General features: G+C 37.7%; 1 protein-coding gene across 3 annotated transcripts in view; it reads right to left on the bottom strand.

Annotated features, from left to right (window-relative positions):
* The window catches only part of BACH2 (BTB domain and CNC homolog 2), a 357,893-nt gene that overhangs the window by 86,767 nt on the left and 255,471 nt on the right, over window positions 1-15,655 (bottom strand). The window lies entirely within an intron of this gene.

Raw genomic sequence — 15,655 nt, forward strand, 5'->3', positions numbered from 1 at the left:
TGAGCTTTGTGTTAAGAGGATATGACTCATTCTGAAGTATTGGCAGTGCTGCCTTGGATGAAGCACGTGTAAGTTCCTAGGCTGAAATTTGGCTAAGATGCCAAGCAGAGTAAATATCTAATCACAATACGTAATTTAACACGGGAACTAAACGGAATGTGTACGAAGGAGTGGATGTAGCCAGCTATCTATCGCAACTGCCCTCCGCCACTTCAAGACAAAGCATGGCCACCATGATGCTACTGTTGTCATGAAAGGCTCTTGAAAAGAAGTGCAAATGTGCTGCTGTTACCCCAGCAGACTGGATGTACATCCTCGTTAAGGAAACACAATATATTGCATCAGGAGTCAAAAAAACAGATGCATTCAATAGTGAAGATTACTTTTACGAAAGGGTTCTTTGCTTTAAAAAGTGTCCATTGATGTACTGATATTTAAAAAAAAATTCTAACTTACACAACAGTTTTCCAGTAATATTTACACTAGTATGAATTCCAATAGTGAGTCTCACTTTCTTTTATTATTGTTTTATTATTGTTTATTTTTTTAAAGAGTTTTAACATACAATAAACTGCATATACTTACACTGTGCAACTTGATATGTTCTGGCATATACATTCAACAGTGAAACCATCATCACAATCAAGACAATGAACATATCCTTCACCACCAAAAGTCTCTTTATGTCCCTTAACAACCTCTCCCGTGCACCTCTCCATTCATCTATTGATGGATATTTGGGTATTTCCCAGTTTTTGGTTATTACAAATAAAGCTGCTATGGATTAGTATATAAATCTCTGTATGAACATATGCTTTCACTTGTCTTGTGTAAACACCTAGATATAGAATGGATGGATCATTTGGTATGTGTAAGTCTAACTTTTAAAGAAATGGTCCTGTTTTCTAAAGCAGTTGTGCTATTTCACATTTTCAATGGCAGTGTATGAGAGTCCGGTTCCTGCCCATCCTTGTCACCACGTGGTATGGTCAATCTTTCTAATTTTGACCATTCTAATAGGTACACTGTGGAATCTCTTTGTGTTTTCAACTTGCTTTTCTCTAGTGACTGAAGCTACTGAGAATCTTTCATGTGCTTATTTGCCATCTATTTATCTTCTCTGGAGAGGTAGATTCTTTGCCCATTTTATACTGGGTTTTTTTCCTTATTATTGAGTTTTGGAAGTTCCTTAATATACTTAATTAAAGTCCTTTATCAGATGTGTGATTTGCAACTGTTTTCTCCAAGTCTGTAGCTTGTCATTTTATTCTCTTAGCAGTGTTTTTCCAAAAGCAGAAAGTCTTCATTTGAGGAAGTCCAGTTGAGCAATTTTTTCTTTAATGGATCATGCTTTTGGTGTCATATCTAAAAAATCTTTGTACAAACCAAGGTCACATCTTTTGTCAGATTTATAACTAGATATAAGTATTTTTAACGGAATTATAGATGGTTTTGTTTTTAACTTAAATTTCTGATTTTTCATTGCTAGCATATAGAAATATAACTGATTTTTGTATTGATCTTGTATCCGGCAACTTTGCCTAACTTGCTTATTCGTTCCCATAGCCTTTTTTAAATTTTGGGTGGGGTGGGAGGTAGATTCCACAGATTTTCTATATGGAAGATAATATTGTCTGTAAATGAAGACATTTTACTTTTTTCCCAATCTTTTTCTTGCCTTACTGCATTGTCTAGAACCTCCAGTACAATGTTGAGTATAAATGGTAAGAGCAAACATTCTCCCCTTGTTCCCAGAGTTATGGGGGACATATTGAGCTTTTCACTGTTATTTATGATGGTAACTATTGGTGTTTCATAGAAGCCCCTATATAGTTGAGGAGGTTTCTTTGTATTCCTATTTTTCTGGGAGGTTTTTTAATTTGTTTTTCAAATCAGGAATGGATGCTGAATTTTGCCAAGTGCTTTTCCTGCATCTATTGAGATAGTCACATAGTTTTTCTTTTTTAGTATGTCAATAATGTAAATAACATTGATTGATTTTTGAATGTTAAACCAACCTTGCATTTCTAGGATAAAATCCACTTGTTCATGATATATTTGCCCTGTTATACATTGCTGGACTCAGTTTGCTAGCATTTTGTTACGAATTTTTACGTCTATGCTCATGAGGGAGGTTAGTCTGTAGTTTTCTTTTCTTATAGACTTAAAAACTGGTTTTAGTATTAGGGTAATGCTGGTCTCACAAAATGAGTTTGGAAGGATTTCTTCCTTTTCAATTTTCTAGAAGAGTTTGGGTAGAACTGGTTTCTTTATTTCCTTAAATATTTGGTAGAATTTACCTATGAAGTCTTCTGGGCTGCAGCTGTAACTACAAATTCAGTTTTTAAAACAGTTGTCAAATTTATTGGCGTAAAGTTGTACATAGTATTTCCTTACTTTCCTTTAATATTAGTAGAATCTGTACTGATGTCACCTCTCACATTCCAGATATTGGGAATTTGTGTCATGTCTCTTTTTTTCCTGATCAGTTTGGCTAGAGGTTTATCAATTTTATTTATATTCTTAAAGAACTAGCTTTTGGTTAAATTGATTTTCTTTATTGTTCTGTTTTCTATTATGTTTATTTCTGCTCTCATTGTTATATCCTTTTTAAAAAAATTTATTTAACAAATATTTATTTGTGCTTACTTTGTGCTGGGCACTCACATTACTGAACATTTTGCATTTATTAACTTGTTTATGCCTTTCAACAAATTTGTGAGAGATTTTATTTTATTTTTTTTTAAATTCATTTATTTTTGGCTGCATTGGGTCTTTGTTGCTGCGCGTGGGCTTTCTCTAGCTGAAGCCAGTGGGGCCTACTCTTCATTGTGGTGTGTGGGCTTCTCATTGCGGTGGCTTCTCTTGTTGCAGAGCATGGGCTCTAGGCACGTGGGCTTCAGTAGTTGTGGTGCACGGGGTCAGTAGTTGTGGCTCGTGGGCTCTAGAGCACAGGTTCACTAGTTGTGGCACACAGGCTTAGTTGCTTGTGGCATGTGGGATCTTCCCAGACCAGGGCTCGAACCCATGTCCCCTGCATTGGCAGGAGGATTCTTAACCACTGTGCCACCGGGGAAGTCCTGTTATATCCTTTCTTCTGCTTACTTTGGGTTTAATTTGCTCTTCTTTTTCCAATTTCCTAAGGTGGAAGTTGAACTCATTGACCTGAGATCTTTCATCTTTTCTTTTTTTAAATAAAGGCTTTAATGCTATACATTTCACTCTAGATATTATTTTAGCAGTGTCTCACAAATTTTGAAATGTTGAGTTTTTATTTTCATTCAGTTCAAAATACTTTCTAATTTCCATTTTGATTTCTTCCTTGATGCATAAATTATTTGGAAAAACATTATTTAGTTTCCAAATATTTGAAGGAGTTTCTAGACAACTATGTGATATTGTTTTCTGATTTAATTTCATTGTGGTCAGAGAATAAACTTCGTATGATTTCAATCCTTTTAATTTATGGGGACTTATTTTATATTCCAGAATATGGTCTGTTGGTAAATATTCCATATGCACTTGAAAAGAATGCATGTTCTATTGTTGGGTGGAGTGTTCTGAAATGTCAGTTACGTCAAGTTATGCGATAAGTGTTTTTCAAGTCTTCTATATCTTTACTATTTTTCTGTCTATAGGTTCTATCAAATACCATATGCTAACACATATATATATATATAGAATCTGAAAAAAAAAAAAGGTTATGAAGAACCTAGGGGCAGGACAGGAATAAAGACGCAGACGTTGAGAATGTACTTCAGGAAACAGGGAGGGTGAAGGGTAAGCTGGGACGAAGTGAGAGAGGGGCATGGACTTATATGTACTACCAAATGTAAAATAGATAGCTAGTGGGAAGCAGCCGCATAGCACAGGGAGATCAGCTCAGTGCTTTGTGACCACCTAGAGGGGTGGGATAGGGAGGGTGGGAGGGAGACACAAGAGGGAGGAGATATGGGGATATATGTATATGTATAGCTGATTCACTTTGTTATACAGCAGAAACTAACACACCATTGTAAAGCAGTTATACTCCAATAAAGATGTTTAAAAAAAAAGTATTGAGAAGGAGCACTGAAATCTCGGACTATAATTGTAGATTTGTCTATCAGTTTTTGCTTCGTTCACTGAAATCCTGTTATTAAATGCATACATCATTAGCATTTTAATTTTCTCTTGATGTATTTATACCTCTATCACTATGAAATGATCTTTTAATTCTTGGAAATATTCTTTGCTTTGAAATCTACTTTGTCTGATATTCATATTGCCACTCCAGCTAGCTTTTCATTAGGGTTAGCACAGTATACCTTTTTTTCCTCTTATTCTTTTAACCTATTTGTGTCTTTATATTTAAAGTATGTTTCTTGTAGGCAGCATACAGTTGGGTCCTGCTTTTTTTTTTTTAACCCAATATGACAATCTCTGACTTTTGATTCTGGTACTTATACCATTTACACTTAATGTGATTATTGATTTGGTTGGGTTTAAATCTGCCATTTGGCTACTTGTTTTGTATTTGTCTCATCTATTCTTTGTTCCATTTCTCCTCATTCTCTGACTCCTTTTGTATTAACTGAGTATTTTTATAATTCAATCTTATCTCCTTCACTGGCATGTTCTTTGTTATTTTACTGGTTGCCTCAGGCTTTATATTTATAATATGATTCTTTAAGTTATCACAATTTACCTTCAATTGATATTATACTACTTCATGTAGAGTATAAGAATCTTACAATAGTATGCTTCCATTTCTCCCTTCCTGGCCTTTGTGCTATTGTTGTCATATAATTTACTTCTACAAATGTTATAAATGCCATACCACATTGTTATTATTTTTGTTTAAACAGTCAATTATCTTTTAAAGAGCTTCAGATAAGAGAAAAAGTTTTATATATATATATATATATATATGTATATAAATACATTTTCCTTCTGCCTGAAAGACTTCTTGTAATATGGCTTGTGGCTGCCATAATAAAATATCAGAGATTGGGTGGCTTAAACAACAGGAACTTATTTTTTTACAGTTCTGGAGGCTGGAAAGTCCAAGATCAAGGTGCTGGCTGATTTGGTTCCCTGGTGAGGACTCTATTCCTGGCTTGCAGATGGCTACCTTGCCACTGCGCCCCTGCATGGTAAAGAGAGAGAGCTCTGGTCTCTCTTCCTCTTCTTATGAAGACACTGATCTCACTACAGGGGCTCCTTCCTCATGATCTCATATAAACCTAATTGCCTCCCAAAGGCCCCTCCTTCAAATACCGTCACATTAGGGGTTAGGGCTTCATATGACTTTTGGGCAGACATAAACATTCAGTCCATAACAGCTGGTAATGAATTCTTTCAGTGTTTGTTTCTCTTAAGAAGTCTATTGACTTCATTTTTGAAGTTATTTTTGTGGGCTATAGTTTCTACATTGACAGATTTTTTTCTTTTCCTTTCCACACTTTGAAAGATGTCATTGCACTGTCTTTTCATGTGCATGGTTTCCAATGAAAAATCTGCCTCATCCTTACTTTGTTTCTCTCTACATAATACATCTTCCCCGCTCTAGCTACTTTTCAGATTTTACCTTTATCACTTGTTTTGAGCAATCTGATTATGATGTGGCTTGGTATAGTTTTTTCATGATTCTTGAGCTTCTTAATGGGTGGTTTTATAGTTTTCATCAAATTTGGAAATATTTTAGCCATTATTTCTTCAAATATTTTTTGCCAAATGTTTTTCCTGTCTCCCCTCCTCTTCTCTTTTGGGGAGCTCAGTTACATATATATTAGACCACCCGAAATTGTCACACAGCTTACAAATGCTCTGTACATTTTCTATTTTTGCTAGTCTTAATCTTTTCTTATGCAATATCTAATCTGCCATTAATTCCTCTCACAGTTAATTTTCAACACACGAATTGTGGCTCTCCCCTCTAAAAGTTCAATTTGGGTCTTTTTTGTATCTTTCAAGACTCTACTTAAGATATTCAATCATTCCTATAACTTCTTGAACATTTGGAATACAGTTATAATAACTATTTCTGTCTGTTAATTCTAACATCTGTATCAGTTCTGGCTCAGTTTCAATGGATTGATATTTCTCTTTATTCCTGCTTCTGTGCATGCCTGGAAATTTTTAATTGGATGCCAGATATTGTGAATTTTACCTTGTTGGATGCTTGATATTTTTGTGTTCCTATAAATATTATTAAGCTTTGTACTAGGACTCAGTTGAGTTATATGGAAACAGTTTAATCCTTCAGGTTTCACCTTTGAGATCTTTTAAGTGGGAACAGCGGCATTTAATCTAGGGCTCCTTATTTCCCACTACTTCTAAGTATTTTACCCAGTGCCCTTGAATTATGGGTTTTGTAGTCTGGCTGGTAGGAACAGGTGTTATTCCTGGCCCTCTGTGAGCTCTGAGTACTGCTCCTTCTAATTGTTTTGGATAGCTCTTCCCCCATGTTTTTTGTAGTCTCCTAACACACATGTGCTAATGAGTACTCTGCAAGACACTGAAGGGAAATCTTCTTCAGATGTCTGGAGTTTTCTCTCTGTTCAGCTCTCCCTTCTCTGGTACCCTGCATTCTGAACTCCAGCCACCATAGTCTCTCCAGACTATCAGCTCTGTCTCCACAACTCAAGAGTCAGCCAGGCCCTCTTTGGTTCCTCCTTCCTGTGCCATGGCCTGGAAACATTCTCAAAACAGTAAGCTGGGCTCAGCTTGTTTTCCTTCTCTTGAGGATCAATGTCTTTTGTTGCCTGGTATACAGAGTCTTGAAAACCACTGTTTCACATGTTTTATCTATTTTTATAGTTGTTTCAAGTGAGAGGATAAATCTAGTACCTGTTACTCCATCTTGGCTGGAAGCAAAAATCTTGGATTTATTCTTCATATTATAGTTACTGTATACACTTTACAAACACTAATTTATCACACTGCTAACCATATAGTATAAACTTTGCTCTACCATAAATGATGGTTTTTAATACCTAATTACAAAAATGTATCTGCCAAGAAGAATTCTCAGTTCTTTGGTATTCTAATAAAAGATAAAATATCTGTGAGCCTTATTAACTGGAATCATTTTTAATGCAATAAGAATACAGTTATAAATGACACACTTCAGTTATAATGACCATAAGCCATGGGGTAAGATTGAGTTTACATGACTACTATCTATGGCTAGTTAATTGTTGTTAAATTCTTTACTATCTAGTAAGAATACAAATCTTTTTCTATTCTGGTTTCTTTTCCATGGAATGTTTTCAGGATTTTCTTATCTCCCATACAGAGTCTCCTGTCTGATTTATTTTCTCCATTCTTAGTTCTCAAATTATTACTCTCTCTCCTAACACATTTAATTTTCTCAGTCTGTGAAAATTTGTTTTGTTTTTGAATCACGATAGCTTGCATATAGCTGACAGCACTCAAAACTGGGTGGGACAATTAAGGTTCCAGGATGTAAAAAAAAAAAAATCATAAAAAGCAGGAGATTTATAAGAGACATCTCATTTTTCCAATCCATTTATGAGTAATTCATATTAATGTACCTACATCAAGACGAGAGGAGCTTGCTATAATGGATACAAAGCCATAAATTCTTTAGTGAAACATGAAATGAAAGAAAATCAAAAGAGAAATGAAGTGAGGTGCAGTGGAAAGAGGAATGAACCAGGGCTCTAGGGCTTTCAGTCCAGCTCTGGCACTGACTGGCTTTGTGGGTTTTGGATAAATTGCCTAAATTTCTCTGGACCTGCTTCCATGTTGGTAAAATGAGAAGCCTGGACTAGAAGACTAGCAAAGTTCTTAACAGATCTACAATTCTATGAGTCTAAGTCTATAAAAGAAATACCTACTTGATCACAGAGAATGGGGTACTGTCATTTTAGCTGACAGAAGCTAGCTTTCTTTGACCTTATAAAGACCATTTATGTACCCTCTTTTCATTGTTTTTTATGGCTTAAAAACTGCCTCTGTAGAGCTGGTTACAGGGAATGGGGTGGACAATATACAGGAAGAAACCAAAGCCTTCTGGAAGAGAAGGAACCATGACCCCAACCCCTGATCCCACAGGTTTCAAGTTAGGAAGATCTGTCAGGATAGACCATGGTGTCCCTAAGTAAAGAGAAGGGCACAAGTCCCTTGAAGTGAAGTTATCTGTAGGAAATGGGGAATCCAAACCTAGGAGGACATTTTGGCACAATACGTGGAACTGATGCCATTAGCTCCTTCAGTCCTGGATATCTTAGCCCAGAGGTTTGTTCTGGGAACCATGGCTGAGCAAAGGAGTATAAAGTAAAAGAATATGTCACCTGGGAAACCAGTGTGGAGTTCCACTGAGGTCTGAGTGGGGGCTGACTGCTATATAGCAGCACTGGACAATAGTCCAGGCATTAATAGTGGTGAAGCCAAGGCAGTGGGTGGATTCTCAGATTCCAGTTCACAAGTAAGGTGGTCTCTTTCTGGCTCTAGGACAGCTGGGAGGCTCAAGGAAAGACTCCATATCCCGCTAATGGGGCAGGTTTGGGAAAATAAAGGACATGTGGCAATATATGCACCCTGAGTTGATGAAGCAGGCTATGATAGTCACATGAACATGGACACTTGCTTTTTGGGCTAAACCTTCCAGAGAGTTTCAGGAGACATTTGAAACATATTAGATCTGTTCATCAAATGGTATAATCTAAAATGTATCATTCCCTCAGTATCCATTTATGATAAAAACTCTCCAGAAAGTGTGCATAGAGGGAACATGCCTACATAATAAAGGCCATATATGATAAACCCACAGCTTACATCATACTCAACGGTAAAAAGCTGAAAGCATTTCCTCTGAGATCAGGAACAAGACAAGGATGCCCACTCTCACCACTTTTATTATTCAACATAGTTTTGGAAGTCCTAGTCACAGAAGAAAAAGAAATAAAAGGAATCCAAATTGGAAAGGAAGAAGTAAAACTGTCACTGTTTGCAGATGGCATGATACTATACATAGAAAATCCTAAAGACGCCATCAGAAAACTATTAGGGGTCATCAATGAATATGGTAAAGTTGCAACATACAGAAATCTGTTGCATTTCTATACACTAACAATGAAATATCAGAAAGAGAAATTAAGGAAACAATCCCATTTACCATTGCATCAGAAGAATAAAACACCTAGGAATAAACCTACCTACGGAGGTAAAAGACCTATACTGGGAAAACTATAAGACACTGATGAAAGAAACTGAAGATGGCACAAACAGCTAGAAACATATGCTGTGTTCTAGGATTGGAAGGATTAATATTGTTAAAGTGACAGTACTACCCAAGGCAATCTACAGATTCAGTGCAATCCCTATCAAAATACAAAGGGCATTTTTCACAGAACTAGAACAAATAAATTTAAAACTTGTATGGAAACACAAGAGACCCTGAATGGCCAAAACAATCTTGAGATGAAAAACGGAGTTGGAGGAATCAGGCTCCCTAGCTTCAGACTATACTACAAAGCTACAGTAATCAAAAGAGTATGATGCTGGCACAAAAACAGACACATAGATCAATGGAACAGAATAGAAAGCTCAGAAACAAACCCACACACTTATGGTCAATTAGTCTATGACAAAGGAGGCAAGAATATACAATAGAGAAAAGACAGTCTCTTCAATAAGTGGTTCTGGGAAAACTGGACAGTTACATGTAAAAGAATTAAATTAGAACATTTTCTCACACCATATATAAAAATAAACTCAAAATGGATTAGGGATCTAAATGTAAGACTGGAAACCATAAAATTCCTAGAAGAAAACACAGGCAGAACACTCTCTGACATAAACCATAGCAATAGTTTTTTTGGATCTGACTCCTAAAGCAAAGGAAATAAAAGCAAAAATAAACAAATGGGACCTAATTAGGCTTAAAAGCTTTTGCACAGCAAAGGGTACCATCGACAAAAACGAAAAGACAACCTACAGAATGGGAGAAAATATTTCCAAGTGATGTGACTGACAAGGGGTTAATATCTAAAATACATAAACAGCTCATACAGCTCAATATCAGAAAAACAAACAACCCAATCATGAAGTGGGCAGATCTAAATAGACATTTCTCCAAAGAAGACATACTGATACCCATCAGGCACATGAATAGATGCTCAACATCACTAATTATTAGAGAAATGCAAAATAAAACTACAATGAGGTATCAACTCACACTGGTCGGAATGGCCATCATCAAAAAGTCTACAAATAATATATACTGGAGAGGGGGTAGAGAAAAGGGAACCCTCCTACACTGTTGGTGGGAACGTAAATTGGTGCAGCTACTATGGCGAACAGTATGGAGGTTCCTTAAAAACTAAAAATAGACTTACCATATGATCCAGTAATCCCATTTCCTGGAGGAAACTCTAATTTGAAAAGATACATGCAATCCGATGTTCATAGCAGCACTATTTACAATAGCCAAGACATGGAAGCAACCTAAATGTCCATCAACAGATGAATGGATAAAGAAGATGCGGTGTGTATACATACACACACACACACACACACACACAATGGAATATTACTCAGTTGTAAAAAGAATGAAATTTTGTTATTTGCAGTATGATGGATGGACTTGCAAGGTATTAGACTAAGTGAGATAAGTCAGAGAAAGACAAATACTGTATGATATCACTTATATGTGGAATCTAAAACAATACAAAAAACTAGTGAATATAACAAGGAAAAAATAATCTATCAATCCCATAAAGCAGTTGTTAGACTTCAATCTGTCTGAGGATTTTCTTGATTTTGTTACCTTATTCCTGGATAATCCTTCCTATGCCATGCCAACCCCACTCTGTGTCTCTTGGCTTTTACATTCTTACTGGAGCTTATCACACCCCTCCCTGTTGGCCCCTCTTCAAGCATAATGGAACTTACTATTTTCCTTCTTCTTTGAAAAATCAGTCAGCCCTTCCCATGCTCCAGTTATCATTAGTGCTCTTCTAGGAACTCTAATTTGTCTGTTTTTGACTAACCAATGCCAACCTGAATTCTGGTTCTCCTATCATTGCATTATGTCCTATTAAGTTTTCCTTTTTTCATTGGCTTTACTAATATCAAAAAAAATTCCCCACCTCCCAATGCAGCAAATCCTGAAATCTGTAGCAGGACCCATGGGATCTAAGAATGAAATACCTTGTAGTGAGTAACAGCCCAGAATAGCATGGAGGAGTCTGACAGCCAGTCTTTACGCTAAGCATTAGACAATGTGTTAAAGTGTGCAGACATTAGCTGAAATCAGATTGTAAGGAAGCTTTCCAAAGGTTCTGATTTGGGTTTTGGCTGGATCTCATTCTTCTTTTTGTAGGCCAAAAAAACCCCAGCTGCACATGTACACACACATATACCCCAATCATCTTATCATATGGTTTGGCAGTAAAAGTTAATTACTATCATTTTATCATAGTATGCTCATCCCCTCAAAAAGCTACACGGACCACAACTCTTATCAGTCAAAGACGTAGTATTACTGAACACAGACTCACTTATTAACTCACTCATTCACTCTTTGTTCATTATTGGGTCATATTCAGAAATTAAAATGTCTAACACTTAGTTCTGAAGGCAAAAGTATGAATCAAAAAGCCAAAAAAAAGAAAAAAAAATCTACACTGGGAAATCTGAAAAGCTGCAATTCACAAAAAAGTAGAATGTTAAGTTTTCCAGACAACCTGTCATGTCTAGAATGTTTCAGAAGAGAAGAAATGAATACGCCTTGGAGGTAATGAAAAAGACCAAATTATAAACCATTTCACTTGAAATTCCAACCACACTTCTCTTAGAAACAGTGCATTAAGTAAACACTTCTGTGACTCAAACACTAAATTATTTAGTAATTGCTGAGTATATTTCTGCTCTTATCAAGCATGCTCTTTTTAAAAAATAGTTATTTGCTATGAAACCATAAGGGTTAGTTTTTTATAAAAGAAAGTTATCAAGACCATAGAAATTTGGGGACTTCCCCAGTGGCGCAGTGGTTAAGAATCCGCCTTCCAATGCAGGGGACACGGGTTCGAGCCCTGGTCGGGGAGGATCCTACATGCCGTGGAGCAACTAAGCCCGTGCACCACAACTACTGAGCCCGCATGCCACAACTACTGGAGCCCGCGCACCTAGAGCCCGTGCTCCGCCACGAGAGAAGCCACCGCAATGAGAAGCCCGGGCACCGCAACAAAGAGTAGCCCGGGCACCGCAACAAAGAGTAGCCCCCGCTCACCGCAACTAGAGAAAGCCCGCGCGCGCAGCAACAAAGACCCAGTGCAGCCAAAAATAAATAAATAAATTAATTAATTAAAAAAAAAAAAGACTATGGAAATTTTAGCGTGCACAGTGTCATTAAAATTACGAAGTTATTACTTTTGGCTTGGAAACACTTTTCAATCGCATCAGGACTCAAACTTCTTAAAGTGGAAAGCAATCCAATTTTGGTATTTTCTAATGGAAAACTGCAGTGCCTGTCACTTAATGCCTCTAATGCCTTTAGGTAGCTAAAGTGACGGCCTGACATGGGGCACTAAAACGTTCCATGTTCTTTATTCACTCAAACACTCCATCTGTGTGTGTACTAGTTAGTGGCTAAGGAACCGAAATTTAAGGCTGTTGTTAGGAGGAAGCATTTACAATTGTATCATCAAATCCTTAATAGCTCTGAGTGGTTCTTGTACTTCAATATAAACTTCCATTTTCCTTGACCTTTCAGGAGGAAGTTCAATTTACCGATACAGTTTGTGACAATGGTTTTTACTGCACAGTTGAAAAAAAAAAAATTTAAAAAATTAAAAAAAAAAAAAAAAGATTTACTACTTATCCACCAAATTGGAAAGTTAAGCAATATCAAGTGTTTGTGGAGATCAAAGCATCAGGGACTCTCATACACTGATGGTTGGTTCATATTCTTTGGGAAACAGTTTAGCATTATCTAATGAAGCTGAAGATTATCACCCATCAATTCCATTCCGAGGTTTACAACAAGCGACGCTCCTGCATATCTGTAGCAGAACTTTGGACAAGAGTGTTCACGGCAGCATTGTTCAACTCCCAGCTGGAAACAACGCAATGTCGGCCGGTAGCACAATGAATAAATACACTGAGGTATATTCATATATTCATTTAATGGAAGAATACAAAGCAAATTAGAACCGCATGCAACATGGATGAATCTCACAAACCTAAAACTAACGTCGAGTGCTGAGCCAGAGAAGCTAGGCACAAAAGTGCAGCACAATCGGATTCCATGTACATCAAGTTCAAAAATGGGCAAAACTTCAGTATCTATAGATACATACATAGATGGTGAAACTATAAAAAAAAGACTCAGAGTAGAGGTTCTGGCTGTGAGGAGGGAGTTATTTGTAAGTGGCACTGGGGAGGTCTCAGGGGTGCTGTCACTAAGTTCTATCTCTTGACATTGGTGATAGGCAGATGTGTGTTTGCTTTTCATTGAATTATACATTTGCTTATGCACTTTTCTTTTTCTGCATTGTATTTTATCAGTAAAAAATCCCATCTCACTCCAAATTGAAGATTTTAGGACAGGATTTACAACTCAAGTTACCTGGCTCCAGTTCAATGACTTAATTACAAAGGTCCTGGCGCGGACTTTGGGTTTTAAAGGAAAACACACACCCACATCTTACAACCTACAATTTAAGGTCTGAAGGGTCCTTAAAGATAATCAAATCTAGTTGGACCTTTTAAATAAGGATCTGCAAGAATGGGCAGAGTATAGGGACGAGGCCCCTCAGGAGGTGGTGAGACATCTGGGCCCAGGCTTCTGTTTCTGAACAAAACTCTTTTCAGAGATCTCATGTTTCATCTTCTCTCCTGTGAAAACCAAATCACTTCAGTGCACTTCCACTTCCTTATCTATAAAATGAGGAAATGGACTAGGTGACCAGCAAGGTATTTCTAGTTCTACTTTCGATGGTTCTGTGAAAGTACAGAAACTTTAGGAAAAACTTGAAACATGAGCTTTTCTAATTACAGTCTTGAGAAGGCTTTTTTTTTTTTTGGAAGTTAGAGACACTCAAAATAACATAGCTGGCTGGAAGGGAGAAATGCCATCACTTAACTTTTGGTAAAGATGAAGAAGAGAGGAAGACTTGCCCAAAAACAATCTGAACTTTTTCCCCTTAAAAACAAGTCAACCCAAAGGAAGGATGAATCAAGGGCCAATTTGCTCATATCAGTGGAACACAGTGTCCATTGGGACTGAACAATAGTTCAACACCTTGCTCTTTTCCCACCCCGCTCCTCCCAAAGAGGGCTCTGGTGTGCAGGATGGGTTCTCAGAAGCCGTCTTGGATATGTGGTTCTGGAATCAAGCAGGGTGTCCATCACCCCCTCCAGTCCGAGTCTCCACCCAGTGATGTCAGGTGATCCAACACTGTTCAGGGGCCCCAGGGATGCTATGGCTTGGATTTAACAATCACATAGTACATACACTGTCATCTCAAAAAGCAGATGAAAGAATTACATGCTTTGAAATCAATGGGGGAAAGGGACTCCACATCAGGCTGTCCAAGATACACGATTAGTCAGCGGAGGTTGGAGGATGATGGGGAGGGCGTGTGGGGGAGGGAGGAGGGTGCACAAGGAGGAAGTGTGGAATTAGGGATGGGTAGATTTGGATATGCAGCTTTGCCATGATCTCCCCTGCTCGTCTTGGTTCTTTTGCGGTAACCCCCCAGCTAAGGGTGTAGCAGAAGCCCCCATTTATTCTGCTGGGGTAGTTCCTTTCCTATCCTTGGCAAGTTTTCTGTCTTGTCACTTCCAGTTTGCCTCCGGTACTGCTTCTTTGTATCTGTGTTCTCTGTTTATATTCATTTCTCATACACCAATCTCTGCTTCCTATTAGCATTTGCTTCTTGCACATTAGGAGTGAGAGGACAGAGAGAAGTCATTTCTTTTCTCCATTTTTCTTTATCAGGGCATCTGTGTGAAATGTTCTCTCCTGGTGTTTGTTCCCTTTCAGCCAGAGAAATATGACCCTAGAGCTTCATGATGCTAATGTGAGAAGGAATTATGAACAGCGATTAAGAGGCTAAATGAGGGTGGTGGAACCTATTTACTTCATTAAGGTTCCTTCAGGGAAAATGCAAGAACGGGAAACTGAGAGTTAAGGGTTAATACTAAAAGAATAAAAGATCCATTTGACTCAGAGCAATCTTCAGTCTGCCTGGATTCTATCAGACACCCTTCTCCATGGGGAAATCGTTACAGAGAAATGACATGCAAAGTGCACCATAAAGCATCTGAGTCAAACCAGAGGGAGGATGACTCAACCGATCGTTTTACGTTTTAATAGAAGGCACTGCAGATCTGTACCCAGTGCACGGTTCAACGTGGGGCGTGCATCCCCTCCCCAAAACTTCTCCGTCAGGTGGGAGGGGAGTTCCCAGAACCTGACAGAAATTATTCTGTCTTAGTGAAGAACCAAGTCAAAACTCACAGCAGAGAATCACAGACTAAGAAAAGACAACCGATAGTCAAATGCAGAAAAAAGGGGAGCCTGCAAGCCTGTCTGATTCCAACTTTAGCATTACTGTCAAACCTAAGACTGTCAAAAACTGAACACAGTTAATTAGTGGACTTCTAATCTGATTAAGGGGGTGGGGGAAAGAAGAGGGAG

Source organism: Monodon monoceros, unplaced genomic scaffold (genome assembly GCF_005190385.1).
Source record: "Monodon monoceros isolate NGI ecotype Baffin Bay Population unplaced genomic scaffold, NGI_Narwhal_1 Super_Scaffold_15, whole genome shotgun sequence".
Taxonomy (NCBI): Eukaryota; Metazoa; Chordata; class Mammalia; order Artiodactyla; family Monodontidae; genus Monodon; species Monodon monoceros.